The 18,774-nt window shown below is 38.5% G+C and overlaps 1 protein-coding gene across 1 annotated transcript in view; it reads right to left on the bottom strand.

Moving 5' to 3' along the window:
* NCK2 (NCK adaptor protein 2) overlaps positions 1-18,690 on the bottom strand; it is a 55,498-nt gene extending 36,808 nt beyond the window's left edge. Inside the window, exon 1 of the mRNA XM_042809522.1 lies at positions 14,771-18,690. The gene's annotated coding sequence lies outside the window, so the exon portion shown is untranslated. The remainder of the gene's footprint in view (positions 1-14,770) is intronic.
* Between the last annotated feature and the right edge of the window lie 84 nt (positions 18,691-18,774).

Genomic DNA, 18,774 nt, shown 5'->3' with positions numbered 1-18,774 from the left:
TTTTTTTTTTTTTTTTTTTTTTTTTTTTTTTTTTTTAAAAGAAAAACCTGATAGAGACGAGCACAAGTCAGGAAATGCAAACTGAAGTATCAAAAGATGCTAATTAAGAACTATAAAACACTATTAAAGTGCGTCTGACATAAATTAAACATTACCAATAGAATATGTATAAAATACAAAATTAAGGTTCTTGTATGCTCAATACCTATTTCTGCACTATGGGATTATCTTACAGTGACAACTATTTTCTGTTCAGTCATTAACTAGGGCAGTAAAAATAATGAATATAATTAAACACTTAATCTTCAAATGCACCCTAAGATAGCAGAGTTGCCCACAAAGTTTTCAATATTGACTGAGCAAAATTTGGAGCAATAAGGAAGTACTGGAGAATTACAGCTGTGCCACTAGTTTGAAAGTGTAAATGGAACGTCCCTGGTAACACTGCTAAGTAGTCAGCCTAGCTCTAACTCCAGAAAAATGAAGGAGAGACAAAGAACTCTCCATCCTCCACCCCCCAAATCCCCCCCCCCCCAAAACCCCCCCCCCCCCCCACACCACACAAAAAAAAAAGAAAACAAAAAAAAAAAAAACAAACCAAACACAGCCTGCTAACAGATTACGGATGAGTAGTTGATAATTGATTAAAAGGATTTCCAAGAGGGTAGGCATGATGATATAAACTATATTTATTTTTTAATAAATATTTTTCATTTCATCTCTTGGTAGATGCACAGACCTAAATCTAAGTTTGCATCCATGAAGAATGAATTAACCACCAGCTGAGTGGCAGATCCAAGGATAAACCACTCAGGAAAGTTCAGCAGAAAGCAGGAATGTTTCTAGCTGGTTCCAAGACATTTGCTCTCAGGTACAATAATACTCAGTTTCCTCTTGAGTCACTTCGAAAACAGAGTAATTACAAATAAATATTTCAGGAAGAGCGATACAACCTGGTGGACTTGTTAATCACATTTGAGATTCTTTGGCCTGTTCAGGTCAACTCTAAAGGCACTGTACTTTTTCTTTTTTCCCCAATGACAGTTCTTACTGAAATAGAAGTGAGCTATGCAACTTCAAAACCAGTGAAGGATTAATCTTAATCAACCAGCAACTTAAAACTACACCAGTTATGTAACGTTATCTTGATGCTATCAAGAAGCCTGCCCCCTCACATCTCAAACACTTTCTCATTGTCTTCTAATGTTTAATGACACAATGTTGTGAGGTTTTGGTTTTTTGTTCATTCCAATGGATGCCTCTAACATATTGTTTGATTCTCTCTGCTCTACAATGTATTTGGTATTTTAATCTCTAATACAACTGCAGCTACACTGTAGCATCTTACATCTTGAGTTCCAAAACTACAAACAGGAAACCTCAAGACTAGTTTGGTGGTAACGAATTTCTGCTTAGCTCCAATAGAGCACAAAAGTTAAGTTTGTTTTCTGTCTTATAGGTGGTTTAGAAGTCTTTTTAAAAAAAATGTGCAAAGGACTAAAGAAGAATACAAACTAAAAACACACAAAACGTTCCTTCCTGCCAAGGAGTCAATACAGTTTTTTTTACCATAAAAAAAAAGACCAAAAAAAAAACCAAAAAAAAACCAAAAAACAACAACTTACATACATTCAAATAAAAACTGGCATAAAAACATATTTGTAAAAAGATTCCCACACAACATTTTCATGAAGGCTATCCCATGAATTAACCTGTTCAGGTCAAGTTAGCAGGGATGGATTCAAGTCATCTCTTAATAAGTGAACTCACTGTTAGGAAAGGGAGCAGTTCTGATGTCAGAGCATGCATCATGCAAGCACGTACCCATGGCCCTAATGATACCTCTGATTGATTTAGCCACCACTGTGCTGGGTCGCAGCCCTCTAGGTCTCACCCAAGCACCAAGGTGCTACCCAATGTTTGCTGGGTTGGCTGAAAGGCCAAGAGGAGCACAGTGGACACTGACGGGTTACACTCACTCATGCCTCGCCTCCTCTGTCCGTTCTTGTAGGCCAGCCACCTCAAGACCACACTGCCCACTTCTCAGACTAACACTGCTTTGCAGTTTGAAAAACATGGTGTCAGAAGTTGATGTCGACAAGAAAAGGAAACAGTACTTCCACAACAGTGAGTCTCCAGAATGTATTATTAGATAAGAATAACATGGCTACCACTTATTTGAAAAAGCAGCAGATTAAAGTGTTACTTTAGCCGACATCCTCTCTAACGGTAGAATAATCCTCCGTAATGTTACAAGACAGGCTGCCACAGCAACAATGAACACACGCTTGAATTCTAGCCTCCTATTAATGCAATAATGCCCTAATTGTACATGACGTTCACTCAGTTTCATGCTGTAACCTTCTTACCATCTTCACAATTTCAGATTTCTTCTTCTCCAATTAGTGGTACTGCTATGACCCAAAATGTCCTGGTCTGAGGCATTTCAAGATAACCAATGTGATGCTCTTACAAACACACTGTCTTTCTTATTTACATAAGTACTCATCTGTTTAAGGAAGTTTTTAAAAATCTTTTGATGTCTTACTTAAAAAGAAAGATATTTCTATACCCTTTCTGGAACAGCATGCCTATTATGAAGAAGGCAGTGTTCATTTTTAGCTTCTGACAGATGATTTAAATTTATAATTTCAAAGGACAAAAAGCTGATATTCTGCAGGAGCAAGCTGGTATTATATTAATGCATGTTAAAGTTTAGCAGCACTAGTTCAGAGCCTTATAGCTTACCTCAGCTTAAAACAAAATAATGAAAGTTACGGAGAAAGCATTCTCACAGGTCTTAGCTAAGCTGGAACAGAAAGTGCAAAGGGTTTACAATAAAAATTGGTCTGAAGTGCTTTGCTACACATGGGATTACTATTAAGAAATTGCCCAAGGACAATCTTCAGGGATTTAAAATAAGCAAACCCCAGACCAAACAACAAAAAAAAAAACACCCATATTTCAGCTTGGTATTTTTCATTTCTCCCCTTTTTTCTTCAGAAATTTGTACTTACTCGTATTTTTAATGCATTTGGAAATCAAGACCAAGATTAACAAATAATACTTGCAACTGTCTAGAGGACAGAAAATGCTGAGAGAATTTTGTAGTTAGATGGCTTAGCTTCACTAGCACTTCATCCAACACAGATTGTATTTTTCAAAGAAGGTATTTTTCCATATCTTGAACACTACACATAATTGCATCTTTTCCTGTCACTCTTATTATACACTTACCAGAAAACGCAATGAGATTAAGTTATCTCTGGTCGTAGTTTGTTGCAAAAGCAAAAAAAAACAAAACACAACGTCTGATAATGAAGCACTCCCAACAGCAGGTAGGCAGCTAACATCACTTCCTACCCATTGCTTCCACTCGCTCCACCTGCCTTCAGAGCCCAGTCCACCACCTCCTCCTGTGAGGCCCGGACACAGCAAGCTGTGGGGCCATCTCCACTACTCCCCGAAATGCTCTGTACAGATGCAACTGGTCTGTGGTGACTTTTTCCATGATTAGTAGAGAACTTGCACATCTTTTTTTTATATGCACTGTCATCAACAACACTTTCTTTTCTGCATTTTGGATAGCACAGATAAAACCTATAAACAACAGAGAGGACATCTTCAGACCTTTCAGCTTCAAGCAGCACAAGGTGGGCTTGGATGAGAGATCATCTTTGGCTGCAGAGTAAATCAACCAGAACCCGAATCTCTGCCTTGCACCCAGGTAAATACAGCAACAGACATAGGAGAAAGAAAGAAAAAAAAAAAAAAGGCAGCTTTTCCCGAAAGCTGCAAAAAAAAAATGTAAAAGCACTTTTAGAGAAGATGCTGAACTAATAATCAGCTCAACTGCATTCAAGAAAACTTCCAGGGGAAAGAAAGAAAGCAGGACCACATCTCTCCTCTAAAACAGCTGCAGTGATGAATGGCCTGATCTCAGTGCTGCTTCGTGGTTGATTCTACTAAGTCAGAAATATGACAAGGCTTAATGACTAGCGGTGTTTCCTTGGACTGTCAACTCCCCATTCTTCCCAGCAGACCAGATTTAAGCCAACCTGCTTAAGCCATTTGGAGACGTCAGAAAGCCAAAGTCAAGATAGAAGATGGGAAAATTCTAGAAGAACACAACACCTATGAAGTGTACAGACAAGACAAAATGGCAAACCATTTCACACTGACCAGCAGGCTCTTACAAAAGCAGTGACAAGAGTCCAACACACAAAATCACAGAGAAACAAACGCCCTACGTTGACATCTAGGTAGCTGATAGATGGATGAAACACGCTCTGTGTAATAACAAAGCAAGCTTACTGCTACTCATTCGCTGATGGTCTCACTTTCACTTCAGCCATCCTTCCTGCCTTGAAATTAAAAGTCAGCCATTCATGATATGGTAAGCGTCGTAAGATTTTATAAAGGAGGCATTCTTGAATTTCATGAAGGATTCAAAAAGCATTTGCATAATCTGTTTTCATTGTATCTTTTCTTTCCCTAGCTCAAACATTCAGCAGTGCGCATGAATTATATTTCATTAGAAGTGCTAGTACATTTATGCACCATGTAAGCAAAGAACGGTCCTCAAACCTAAGCAGCATAACCTTGATCTTACACAGAAGGACAAAGCTCAGAATCACAGTAGATTGCTACACTTTACAGCTAATCCCTTGAAACACTGCTACCTACTTTTCCAGGGATTTCACTTTAAACTGTCTATAAAGTGCTGAAAATACAATTGAACTGCTGACCTTCTGTTCCCCAACAGAAAAAATCATATATTCTTTTTCATATACTTTTTAAACTACAAAGAGGAAGAGATGCTCGTTCAGTTCAAAAATGCATTTATTCCCACCAATCAAGGCTGTTTAAAGAAAAAATAGAGGGCACTGTTTATTTCTAGACAGTGTTCACTTAACACTTTTCAGCAATTTATCCATCACATTACAAATTTAATTTAGTGCATGACAGTAGGAAATTCTGAAAAATACATATATTAAATTTTTTTTTAACTTTCTAGTTCACAGAGACCTAAGCACTTAAAGGCCCTGTTTGGACTCTGTTCCTATAAACTTTCCAATTTGCTGTTATTTCAAATAACAAATAAATTCTTACACTTATGGATTACTTACTAGGTCACTTGGAATAGAATTTATATTCTACATTGAAAGATGAATGTACATAGGAAGGTGAGGGGGAAGAACGCTTCTCTATTTAAAAATCTTCTAGAACAAAATGTCATGCAGAAGTTTACCCAAACTCAAGGTAACCCTAACAACTATTGACAAAATCTAGGAGAGGGTTTCTTAAGCAGAAAACCACTTTCCAGAAGTGCGGTTTTTGAATGCTTCAAGTAAAAATAGCCACCAGATGTAAGATATCTTTATTCTTGTCTGTATGCTTGTGTGTGTAATCAAAGAGGAGGCTTGAAAGATGCAGTGCTTGATTTAGTTGGATTTAGTTACATTTATTTCTATTTAAATTTATGCACCTTCCTGATGAAAAATCGCACCAGAGGTGGTCAGTTAAAGCCACCTTTTTACTTTTCCAATCGGACACATGCCTAGACGAGGTGCAATTCAAAATGAAGATATTTCCCAGCATCTTCTATTGATATGTAACAGCCTCACAAGTCACTTACTGGTGAAATCAATGACTGCTGCACTAACGCTACACAATTTACAAAGCAGGAGCCAAGATAAGAAAGAGTCACCCAAGCCTCCCCCTAAAATCATCTGTTTCCCTTCAATCTAACAAACTTCTCAGAATCATACCGAGATCCCCTCTTAACACCCTCGAAACACAAAAGCAGATGAAACACTCTAAAGCTTCACCTTCCCCAATAAAATCCGTCTCAAGCCAATCTATCCTATAGATCTTCAAAACCATTTACATTTAAGTTAAGGCTGTGCTCTTGGCCTGGAATGTTGGCAGCATTCGTTTCTTTTAATGAAATATTTCTTATGCATCTTCCTCCAGCTTGAGTGAGTGCCTTTCAGAAAAGAGTAGTAGTTGTGAATGCTCTACCACATGACTACCGCAGGAAGTCTCTGTTAATTCCCCTAAGGGGAGGGGTACGTGCCTACACCAAAAAAATACCATTCAGAGAATGGGACAGAGAACAACAAGGACTTTATTTTTTCTAACTCATGAGTGTTTCTGCAAAACACGCTCCATAGAACACAGATTTCCATAAGCACACTGAGGAGATGCACTTCATCCTGAACTCTTACCTCGCAGTTCAGCTGCTCTAACACTGCTTACCCAGATAAGGGTAAGCGAGGAAGTCATTGCACGGCTGTTAGCCCTAACATGATTTTCCACTGCACTAGAGCTGCTGCTCCGGAAAGTACTTCTGAAAGTAAACCTGAGTTTTCCCATAGAAACTGTAACCCAAAACCAAGAAAAAGTAAACTACTCTCAACCCCAGTGCTTCAACAAAAGCAATCTTTTCCCTAAATCCCCTTATCTTCTGAGAGAAATTTCTCCACAGCCCACTTTTCTGCAAAAAAACTCTGTCTGCAATAAGCAAATCAGTTCAAAATTAAACATTTGGCTTTGGCTGCTACATCATATTCTCTTTCATCTAAAAACGTTACGTACTTTCACACTGATGGGATGTTCTATCCTCACTCATGGGCATGTTTTCTTCTTTCCACACTCTAGATAATGATAAAATGCATCAACAAGAGTGAAAGGGAAACAGAGCCAAGTAATTTCCAAACATGAAGAGAGGCTGTGGGAATTAGTATCTGTACTTGAATCAAAATCAAATAAAAGAAAAACAAGTTCAAAGTCACACAGATCTGAAATTTGGAAGTTTAGCTGTAAGTTTTAGTCCTTCCAGATGAATACAAATAAAATAATTTATATTGGTACCAAGTTTCAGTTAAAGTGACTACTGTTCCATGTACAGTTTAAGCTGGGAGCCATAAAAAATATTTAGTGTTTCACATCCTCTCACAGCACCTTAATATTGCTGGTATTAAAAACTCAAGAACAAAACACCACAGCTCTGTTTTAAGGAATATTAAAACAAAAGTAGACCATTTCTTCATTACCTATATGAGATCTTATAGAGAAGCCAGGACTGTTATCAAATTTGCACTGGGCCACACTGATTAGCTTTTCAAGAAAATTCGTATGCTAACACTAGTACTTCACCAAAAAACTGTATTACATGTATGAAGTTTATTCACAAATTATCTCAAGGTGGTGGAACAGAAAGGTGAAAGAAGATATAAATGTCTCCTGTCCACCCAGAATCATACAATCCTTAGAGTTGGAAGGGACCTTTAAATGTCATCTGTTTCAGCTCCCCTTCAATGAGCAGGGACGTGCACAGCTTGATCAGGTTGCCCAGGACCTGATCCAGCCTTGCTTTGGAAGTCTCCAAGGACAGAGCATTCACCACATCTCCGGGTGAACTTTGGGATGAACAGGAAAATAAGTTACCCTTTCCTGGGTCACAGAGCCTGTAAATGCTTCAAACGACTAACACCAAGCATTTCCAGTTTATTTGTTCTTGTGCTCCTTGTTGAGAATTAAGCTCTGAGGAATAGTTCTTGCACTGAAGTGTTTATTGATGCCATGTTCCTGCTTCTCCACTGTGTAATACATTTAGGTTCAAAAACTCTCAATCCTGAAAAGAAGTTTTAGTTCCAGAAAGGTAAGTAGTCCTGTGCACTGCATCCGATGTTGTCTTCCTTGTTTTTACTCTTATTTTTTAAGGACTGTACAGAATGAGCCAAGTCTCAGAAGGCAGAGATGCCCAGCCATCACTTATGGGCCAGAATCTGTTTGGTACCTGTTTCATGCCATCATCTTCCTCTGTTGCTCCTAAACCACAGCAAGAGAGCAAGTTGCAGCAACCCACTGATAGCACTGCTTCCACTTTTCCCCCACCCCCTAAGAACAGCAGCAGCTGTTCCTCACACAAACAGACATAAGCCCACCACATGTATGTGACCACCACCACCTCCCCTGCCATTTTGGCCACATGGTGAAGGCAACACATGGGCAAAAGGTACAACTTACAGATCTTGAGATTTCCCTACATCTCAGAACAAATGTGTATCCCAACAGTGCCTGGAGCATAAGTCAGCATTTGGGAACATAAGCTGCTGTTATTTCACTGACAGTAAGGTTCAAAGTCTAAAGGGCACGACTATCAAAACCTTGCTTACAAAGATGTTTAAAAAGTTTTATAAATACATGCACATATGTTACATAAATACATATATTATACACATATACTGTATATTATACACATATATATACACACACACACATACACAAGTATAAATAAAAGATTAATTCTAGTGAAAACATCTTACACAACTTTTTGTTTTGAGATATATGCTTTACCCTACAACATGGCCCATCTTTATCATTATAACACAGTACTCTCCAGCCATGATGGAACAGATCTTTCCAAATCTTATCTAAATTCAGAGCTGGTATTAAATGCCATTCAACAGTCTTCGTGGAGAATAAAGAGATGAAAACCAATGCTTGCTCTACCTGTTTAATCCCTGAAGGACAAATTCAGGAATCAAAGATGGTTTAACCCACACCTTAGCAGCATTTTCTGGGATGGTATCTGGTAACTTGAGAGCTAATGGCATGAAACAATTCAGCTCATCAGGCAACATTCTAAGCACCAACAGACGATGAATAAGATGAATGATTCTGGTGCAAGATGGATAGGCAATTCCAAATCAGCCTCTAGTGAAAATGCAGATTCCCCACCTACCAGTTGCTTCAGGCAAAGGATCTCTCTGACATTGCCTCCTGCAGCTACAGGCACCAGCAGAAAACACTCAACTTGCATATAGGAACACATCAGGTAAGATGTCAGTATTTCCCATCACAAAATAATACCAGACTACAGATAATTTATATTTTTAAGTTAGTGGGAAGATGTGCAACAAATGACAAGAGGGAAAAGAAGTGCTAGGAAGAAATGCAAAGACTCAGACTAGCATGAAAAAAAAAAAAAAAAAGTGCAAGTCACAAAGACAGCAGCAGCAGGCCTGCTGGGAGGGCTAAGCATGCAGCTGCTGTGTGCAAAATCAAGAGCAGGATAAAGTAAAAGACATGAGGAGAAAAGAAAAGGGTAGGAGAACAGGTAGCAAATGACCTAAACACAGCCCCTATTACGGGGAACAACTAAGAGCAGCTGATGTAGGAAACAGACTCCAAATAAAGGAGGGATAAAACGAGAGCTGCAGGGGATCCCTGAAACAAAAGAGTGCGGAGAGAAAGAGCACAAAGGAAGGGAGTGTAAAATCCAAGAGATTGTAAGGAGCTACATGTCTTAAAATTAGACTCACAAACTTAAGGTCGGGAAGAGAAAAAAAAAAACTAATTTAAAAGGTTTACTTCTGTATGCCTGGAATTCTATGCCTCATATTACTACAGGCTTAAACAAAACACACAACGGGACAAGCTCATTTTCCTCATTTCACTCAGCTTAGCACAATTCAGGCTTTGTCAGCACAGTACTAATAGTAGCTGTAATCCAAGATTAATTAAGCAAGTTATCAGATACAGAATTCCATAGCAAATTTATGACAGTGATTTTTTAAATATTTTGTTTTGTAAAATCTACTAGTTTTAGCATTTACCAAAAATGCCTTTTCAACACATAAAAGATCATGAACTGCAAACAGTCTCATCCCATTCATCAAAAGGAGCCATTTAGCAAGTAAAGTTTTTTAATATCATAGTGCATTAAATGTAACACATACATTTAATATAATAGTCAAATGATATGTATTTTCATATGGAATATGTTAAGAGCACTATTGAAAACATGGGCATTTACAATTTTAGCTGCATTCTATTAACTTACACCCTGATTGTAACACAAACAATGGATCATTTTAAGTTCCCTCAGAACCTTCAAAACAGAAGAATTGTCTTCCAGCAATTATGAAATAGAGAAACAACTCTGCAACTGATTTTATAACCAGAACCGATGCCAATGCTGGCCTGCACTCTTCATTCTGTAAAGCCTTAAGTCAAGCTCTCAAAGTACTGAGCTGTGAAACAAGCCTGGCATCCCTGAGAAAGCTGACGGGAGGGCATCTTCAGGAAAAGTTTGCAAGCAGAAGATAACAGCAGCTCCTTCCTGGGCAGGACAGAGCTATTAGGGTAGCTAGCACTTGGTAACTTCAGCCTTGGCTGCCTGGCTAATCTATTTCCTCCTCCAGGAGGGCAGTGGATTAATAAACTGCCCCTGTGCTGATACAGCCTTATCATACTGCACAATGTGTTGGCACAGGGGTTGCTTAAAATCCACACATTCCAAGCTCTCCAGCTGACTTTCCTGGATACATGCCTCCATATGCAACACTTAACTAACAAAGGTTTCCAGCAAATCAGATACTCTTCCATTAATGCAGATTGACCGCATGAACTATCATCAAGAGATTCTTAAGATGGTATTCGGAACCACATCAGCTGTCCCTCAGAAGAGCTGTGTGTATTCCACTCTTCTAACTGAAACCAGCTTAATGCAGGAGTATGTTCATTTAGTAACCCAAGAAATATGGGTTCAACTAGCTCAACAACATTCCACCTAGCACTGGTCAAGACACAAGGCTTGGTCTCTGGGTCCTTTGTTATCATTTTACAAACAAAGAGGCACAAGCTTCATCTTAGCTTATTTGTACAAATACACATATACTCATACATACTAAGAATAAGTAGTTTAATTCATTGCTATATTCAAGAGCTCAGAAATACACTAGATCCTTTTCAGCAGGCAAAGCCCTTTTTTGGCTTAAAAAGCTGACACGTTGGATAAAAATACAGCTGAAGCCCATACAAACTACCAAACCACAAAACAACTTCCACCGGGGAAGACGCTGTCATCTTTTTGTTTGCACTCAGCTGAATGTACACATATTGATAAAAGCTGGGTTGTGCTCTCTGTGACACAGAAATCATATGGATAGCTGTTACAGTGAGTCACAAATGTCATTGGTGGGCTATAATAGATTAGGTTTGTAGGTAGCAGCAGAATCTAAGTTGAACCTGATGCAGTCAGGAAAAAATAATGAAAAAAATTAGTCAAACGATTCTTTATCTACTTTGCTATTTTTAGTAAAGAAAAGCATGCTTATGCTTTCACATAAAGAATTACAATTTGATTACAACAAGAAACAAATTAGTCAAAATTGGAAAAAAAAATATTTAATTCAGTGAAAATCTATCGTGCACCGCATCAACATAAAAATACCTGGGGGGTATACTGCTGGTTATGTGGACACGAGAGCAGAAGGGAAAGCATTCTTCTCTCATATTCATTACCATCATTTAGAAAGTATTGTATCACCAGCACAAGATAATCGGCAGTGTTCTATAAAATTGATAGCTATTCTGAACTTCCATAAATATTTTAAGAAACATTAAAAGCTATACTCAAAGGCTTAAAATCAACACTTTAGACACCTATGATAACTGACATAAATACATGATTATTCTTGGGAAAAGAATGTAGAAATCTACTCAGTCCATGCTTTACATTCATCTAATTACTATCAGAACAAAAACTCCCCATGAAACCAGCTCATATGGTACGTTAAGAACAGGAACTAATCTTCTCGGTTTTCAACTCCTCAAAAATCCATTAACAACTGCAAACGTGGTGAGCCACAAAAAACACCAAGTACTTTCATACAGCATTGCAGACAGCTGCATCACGTTGAAATCAGTGTGGTGCTTTACCTCTTTAAATGAAGACGACTGCTCTTTCAGAAGCTGCCAGTGAGTCTCCTGCCTTGCAACACAGCACTTGCAGGCAGCTGTCTGAATACCTCTACAGACGCAGCTCTCCATGAAGTGTCCTAATGCTGTAGCCACTGACATCTGATCTCAGTTTGGCAAATCTACTGAGCACAAAAAGACTGTGACAACTGAGCTTCATCTGCTTACCTCGAATTTCTTCAGACTATCTACCTTCTCTGTACAGATGTATCCCTACATATCCAAACGTACATTCCAGCAAGGTATATACGACGGCAAGCTTATTCTCCAAAAAAATTATACTAGTAAAGAATATTTCCCAAAACAAATTATCTAGACATTACCACTAGAAGGTACATATTAATAGTGAAACCACTTCTCAAAGCATTTTGTTGTGAAATACAAGATGCAATTATTTATTTTTACAAAGAAACTGTAAGTGAAGGAATAACAAGTTCAAAATCACAGAATAATATTAAATATCACATTCTATAATAGGTAAACGTTTATAGGACAGTTTCAAGTTTGTAATAACTGAATGACTACAATAAATTGCTAGAACATTATACATTCTAGCTTCACACCACTGGAACTACAGAAATGACAGTAAGTTTTAACAGCAAAAAAGGTGCCCTTCTGTACAGCTCTCTTTTTTTTTTGAAAACAGAGAAACAAACAACTGAAAGCAGCAAGTGTGCAGTCAGCTAAAAGGTGACCATTTAACACACAAGTTATGCCACAGTTCCCAGATTCAACAAAATCCTGTGAGGAGCCAATACTGCCAGAAGTTTGGTGAGATACAAAGACCATTTTTAGTGTCATTTGTGAACATTTAACAACTGCATTTGCTTTTCTAAGAGCAAAATATTTACTAGATTCCGATTCAGTGAAGCACTTCAAGTACAAGGTTTACTGAACCTACATATAAGCATTAATTCCCTTTTTGGAAAGGCGTTAGAATGCTCCATGTTCTGCAGAATCAGTTTTACCAAATTCCATACAGTCCATCAGAAACACGCACAATGGTATGCACATGCACACAAGGGACAGGTGTTTAATAATAATAAAGAAATGAGATTTAATTTTCTTACTGAAATCAAGTGTTGCCTGACTGGAGAGGGCAAGTATTCTGTAGACCTACACTTAAAAGGGTGGAGGAAGCAACTAAGATGTCCAAAGACAGAAAAGGCTGCTCTTCTCCTCCTCTTAGCAAGCTCTTGTCTTTTTGGGAACTATATAAAACCTTCATCTGCAACAAAAGTGTTTGCTTTGGGTGTTCCTGGTGTTTGTTTGGATTTGTTTTTTAAGTTTTCATTTTAAAGGGTAGAAGAAAAAAGATTTTTGACTCAGAAACAGCTTGAATTAAAAACACGCTAAAGCCAGACTCCAAATACCTGTTTCTTTCAACAAAGTGATGAAGCTTTTTTATAGAAAATTTAAGTGGAAGCTACAATGAAAGAAGCCAATAGCCAGTAATTTTATATTACACATTTGAAACGAATACAAGGCCTGGGCCACAGTTAACAAGCTGATTTGTGAGCAGAAATTTCAGTAGAAAAGTTACAATCATTTTACTATGATTAAGTTCCTTGTTGGATGAATCATTATCGTTTTGGGGATTGGTTATTTGTCTTCTATTTACACCAATGGCCACTTCAAGAGCTTTTGTTACTTTGTCTGTTACCTACATGAACCAACCAACCAAATCAAAAAACAAACCAACCACTCTGCTCTTAAAATTTATTACAAAAGATTTCTCACTGTTGCTCAAAAATAATTACAGAATGTTCAAGGATACACATTCAGATCTGCTGGGAAGGCCAGAGTTATAAAATCATCTTTGAATGTAGTGGATAGATATAAATTAACCTGAAAATGTAGTGCAAAAGTCAACCCATCTCAAAGCATTTCAGAATTTTCTTTTCTATTGCCTTGAAGGAAACCCAATCATTTCCAAATACATTTCCAATAATAGGTGATAAATTTAAGACTGGATTGCACTCGTAATTCTAACTGATTAATCTCCATTTTATTGACATTAATTTGTTTAATGTCTGATAACACTTCACTGAACAGCCATTTAACAGAACTCACAGCAAAAATCAAGACACATGGGGACTTAATGCATTGCTTTTCATCTAAGGACTACAAAATGCCAATAATGAGCCATCATAACTTCATTCTGAAGAAGGTAACTGTATTTTAATTTGTGAACAGAGAACCTGAATAAGAAACAGTAAATTTGTATAGTAAAGTTCCCTTGTCTGTGCTGCATCCAGTACAACACTGAAAGTTCATTCAATGTCCTGCCTTTTTTTTCTTTAATTAACAGTTGTGATGAGGTTTCATTTCTTTAAAAGCTACTAAAAGAAAAGACAACAAGGTACATATACCATATATACCAAGGTACATATACCAAGCATGTGGGCAGATGTGCCACAAGATACATCAGCTCCATAATGATAATTCAGCCTTCAGAGACAGTTTAGGAAGTTACTCTATATAAACACTGAGTGCAATTCAGATCTACACTTCCAAAAACTAAATAATAAAACAAAGAACCAATCACCACAAATATACAAACCTTCTTTCATTTCACTAATTAATAAATTATTAGTTAGTTTTCAGAAATCAAAGAATAACACTGAGGCTGTTAAACCAAAGGCTATGAATTACTGCTATGCCTCCTCCCATAGCAATACACTTTATCTACATCTTCTCTAAGTGTCCTAAGCCAAAGTAGTCCATAGTGAACAGAAGGTAGGAGCCAAAAAACAGCTATAGCAGTAGTTAATTAATTAATTAATAATTAATGACTTGATCCTATCTTTCTACCTTCTCAAGCAAGAGCTAGAACTAGTTCGTCTCAGATCACAGAAAGAAAAAGATCTGCTATTTAATAAATGATCCAGCAGTCTGAAGAAAATTACAGGCATCACACCACATGAAAGTACAACCAAGCAATATATCCAGTTAGCTCCTTATCTTTAGATATAAAAATAAGGCCTGAATCACTCACCTTTGGCACACTGTTAAAAGGATCCAGGCAGTGAAAGGCAGGACTCTCCAACGAAGTTATGCACACAACTATCTGAAATAACAAACAACACAGTTTTAGCACTAAAGTTTGACCTTCAGACAATTTGGTTGTTTTGTTTGTTTTGTTTTTTCAATCTCTCTCAAGAGATTATGGAGAGAAAGCAGGAATGACTTCAGCTTAATCCACCTATTCAGTGTAAGTTGAATCTGTATTTATATATTTTCTGGATGGATATCAGTGTGCTGCACAACATCCAAACTACCCAGGGAATAAGCCCAGCCACCACAATACAAAGAAAAATTAGTGCATAAACCCAATCAAAAATTCAGCAGTTCTAAAAATTGCATTTGAGCTGCTACAGTTGTTGCTCCCTTCACTTTCATGCTAGCAAGTTCAACTCACATCTTCCTAAAGGAAAACACAGTCACACATGGAGAACAGAGCATGGAAGCAAAAACCCAGGCAGCAGTCTGAGGGACAGATAATTTCCACCCATTGGGAACTGAAATGGTTCTCCCTAGCCTATGATGTGTGATTCAGGGCCCTCCAATACAAGTCAGAGTGAACACTGAAGCTGGCAAGGAGAACTCTCATTAGGGAGGTTCTGTCTGGACATGAAAAAGGGTTCCCCTCAAGGCTGGCTGGGCACAGCAACATATTCCAAGAAATAAGGAGACCTTCTGCCTGAGTGTGTCTCGAACTTAACCTCAACAGAGTACCAGCTCCGGCCTTAGCCCTGCTCCAATCTTCACAGGGGTCCTCCAACAACACCTGCTGTGTTAAGCGTTGCTAGCCACAAAGCAGTATTTCAGAAGACATCTCAGATTATTTCAACAGTTTGTTTCTATTTTCTAATGAGATTTCCAACTCCAAAGTAAGTCTGACAAATTCAGGTTGTGTAAATTTGTTAAGCTCCAAATCAAACTCAAGGAAAAAATTCCGAGCATCTTCCTGTACTGCAACCCCTGGCTAATAACAACACATTATTACAACCTTACTCATTCAAAGGCCACTCATGCACAAATGTTTGTGCTCAAAATCTTCCCTGAAAGGATTCAAATCCATTTCTGCACTACAAAAGTATCCTACAAAGAAATTCAATTAAAGAGAGCAATTCATCTAATTCATCTTAATGAAAGGGGAGGAAAAAAAAAATACTGAAGAAAGTATTGTAAATACGTTGCAAAGACATTTGAAAGCCAGGTTTGGACTTACATGGTTTATAAGCAGAGAAAGGGAGCTGATGAACCCCTAAACTGATAAACACTGAGGCTAAAAGAAATAGTTTCTACTTCCCAGCTACCATGAAATTTCACAGTAAGCAGGATGCTGCTCCTGACACACAAGGAAGGGGGGAAAAAAAACAGAAGAGGCAAAATTATGAAGTGTTGTTCACTGCATGAATGAAAATACATCTGTAACGGCAGAGAACTGATACAACGGGAGAATGACCTACCACCTGCCATCCTTCTTTTGTGCTCAAGTACAAGCCAAAATGCCCAGCACACTGCAGCCAGGCTCTTCGTATCACTAAGTCTTCAGTAGATAGAAAGCTACATTTTGCTGAATCAATTCTCCTGTCCAGCTACTGTATTCTTAGTCTCCACAAACCATTATTCTCCATGAGAACTGCTCCACATTCTAAATTACAGGACAGATCTCAAGATACCTTGTAAATGGAAACGATACTTTAATGAAGCAACGTTAAAAACCCTAAGGCAAAGTAGATCCCTTCTCGTGACAGCTAAACACTTCCAGAGTCATAGTGTTACTATCCTTAGAAAAGACTTCAAGATCATCTAGTCCAACCATCAAGCCATCATGCCCATTAAACCACACCCCAAACTGCCACATCTACACATTTCTTGAACACCTGTAGGTATGGTGACTCCACCATTCCCCAGGCAGCCTATTCCAATGCTTGACTGCTCTTCCAGACAAAGAATTTTTCCTAAGATCCCACTTGAACTTTCCCCGGTGCAACTTAAGGCCATTGCCACACCTCCTATCACTAGCAACCCAGAGGATGAAATCAACTCCCACCTGCCCACAAAATCCTTTCAGGTTCTTGCGGACAGCAATAAGCCTCTTCTCCAGATTAAACAATCCCCATTCCCTTTTGTAGGCCATGTTTCCCTCCTACAAGAATATTGTTAATCATGAGGGAAAAAAAAAAAAAAAAAAAAAGCAAGCAAATTTGCTTTATTTTGTTACAAGATCTTATAAATAGTACTCTTACATCCCTCTCGCCCCACAAATCATCTACTGTCCATTAAAGTTCACAAATAAAGTACTCCGCCAAACTGCTGACATTGTTTCAGAGGATTTGGGGGTTCTGTTCTTTAAAGAAAAACTCAGCACTCCAAGTGACTGCTCCCAACTTCACAAATGTGCATCAGTGTTTACAACTTGCCTTGGAAAGTGAGCAGAAATACAGGAACTGTTGATCATCAACATCTGAAAAGTGAACCCTGTATTTATCAGTTAACTGGAGAGAAAGTACAGCTGGGGAAAATAAAAGTCCAAATTGTATCCAAATATATAATTAAAAAAATGAGTCATGAAAGTATTTTAATAAAACTCTATTTTGCACAGCCCAATTAACATATATTAGAAGCATCTCCAAACAAATGAAGAGTCAAAGGAGGAAAACATACAAGAAAATCTCATTCCTACCAACACTTTGCCTGAAATGAAGCTCAGATGCACAAACAACAGCACAAGATGCATTCAGGTCTTTCCTCTCTGGGCTCAATTCTTTTGCATTTTGACCTCTAATTCCGTCTTTCTCCTGATAAAAGTCTTCATTTTGCTACACAACAGCCAGAAAATGTTTACGCTCTGGCTTTCATTAACAATCATTCCCCAAGAAGTACGAATCTATTTCTATCATACCTTCCCTGCCAAAAGCTTCACTGGCAACACTGCAACTTGCCAAGTGACTCAAACTCAGGATGGAAACCTGGGCCACAAAGAATTCATTTACGCATCAAATACATTCCTTGAAACAGTACTTCAGTTAGGCAATTCTGACATCTTCCTTCTCACACATGGTGAATGGAAACAGCAGTTACGATTTGAGATGGCATGCATCTGAACCACAGGCTTTGCATCACGAGTGGGGTTTTTTGCCATGGTGCTCTAACAGCCAAACTCTAGACGGCCATATCCGATGAGAAAGCCAGGGCGGGTCACGAATATTTAGGCTTTGAGAATACAAAATCATTTCCTGTAACCTCCAAAAGGCTTCAAAAATACATGGGCAAATAGTCACTGGGTGATACTCACAGTCCACCCACAAAACAAACTGCCACACTTGAGGAAACTCTGGAAATGAGTCTACATTTTCCAAAGGGCACCAAGTCAGGCAGGCAGCTACTGTCATGGCTGTCCAGCAGTAGCACAGCACCCAAGGCATAACTAGTGCTACTGACTCAATAGTTTTTGGTATTATAACCGTATGCAGGTCATAATTCAATTCAGCTCCAGGCCACAAGAGGAGCAACGCGTTCAGTTCTGGGACCACCAGTAGAGACCTAGACATACGGCAGAGAGATCAATATAGAGCCATCAAGATGGTGAAGGGACAGGAGTATCCCTCCTACGAGGAGAGGCTTGGAAAGCTGGGACTGTTCAGCCTGGGGAAGAGGAGGCTCAAGGAAATCTCATCAGTGCCTATAAATACCAGAGGGGAAGGTGCAGAGAGGACAGAACACTTCTGTGTTCCATGAGTGACGGAGCACTGGCACAGACTGCTCACAGAGGTTGTGCAGACTCCTCCTTGGAGATCTCCAGCAGCTGCTTGACCGTGGCCCTAAGCACCCTGCACACAGGGGGCCTTGTTAGCCTCAACCAGTCTGTGATTTTATAATATCAGACTACTTCAAGTGTCTCAATGCTTATATATGCAGAATGCCAAGGCCTCTTACAAGTCACGACTATCTTTACAACCTACAATTACCATCAGGTCCAGAACAAAGGTA

Source organism: Centrocercus urophasianus, unplaced genomic scaffold (assembly GCF_019232065.1).
Source record: "Centrocercus urophasianus isolate 14NV4802_14NV808 unplaced genomic scaffold, USGS_Curo_1.0 seq_12, whole genome shotgun sequence".
In the NCBI taxonomy this organism is placed as follows: Eukaryota; Metazoa; Chordata; class Aves; order Galliformes; family Phasianidae; genus Centrocercus; species Centrocercus urophasianus.
Note: the sequence above shows the minus strand (reverse complement) of the source record. Positions and strands in the feature narration are given on the sequence as shown.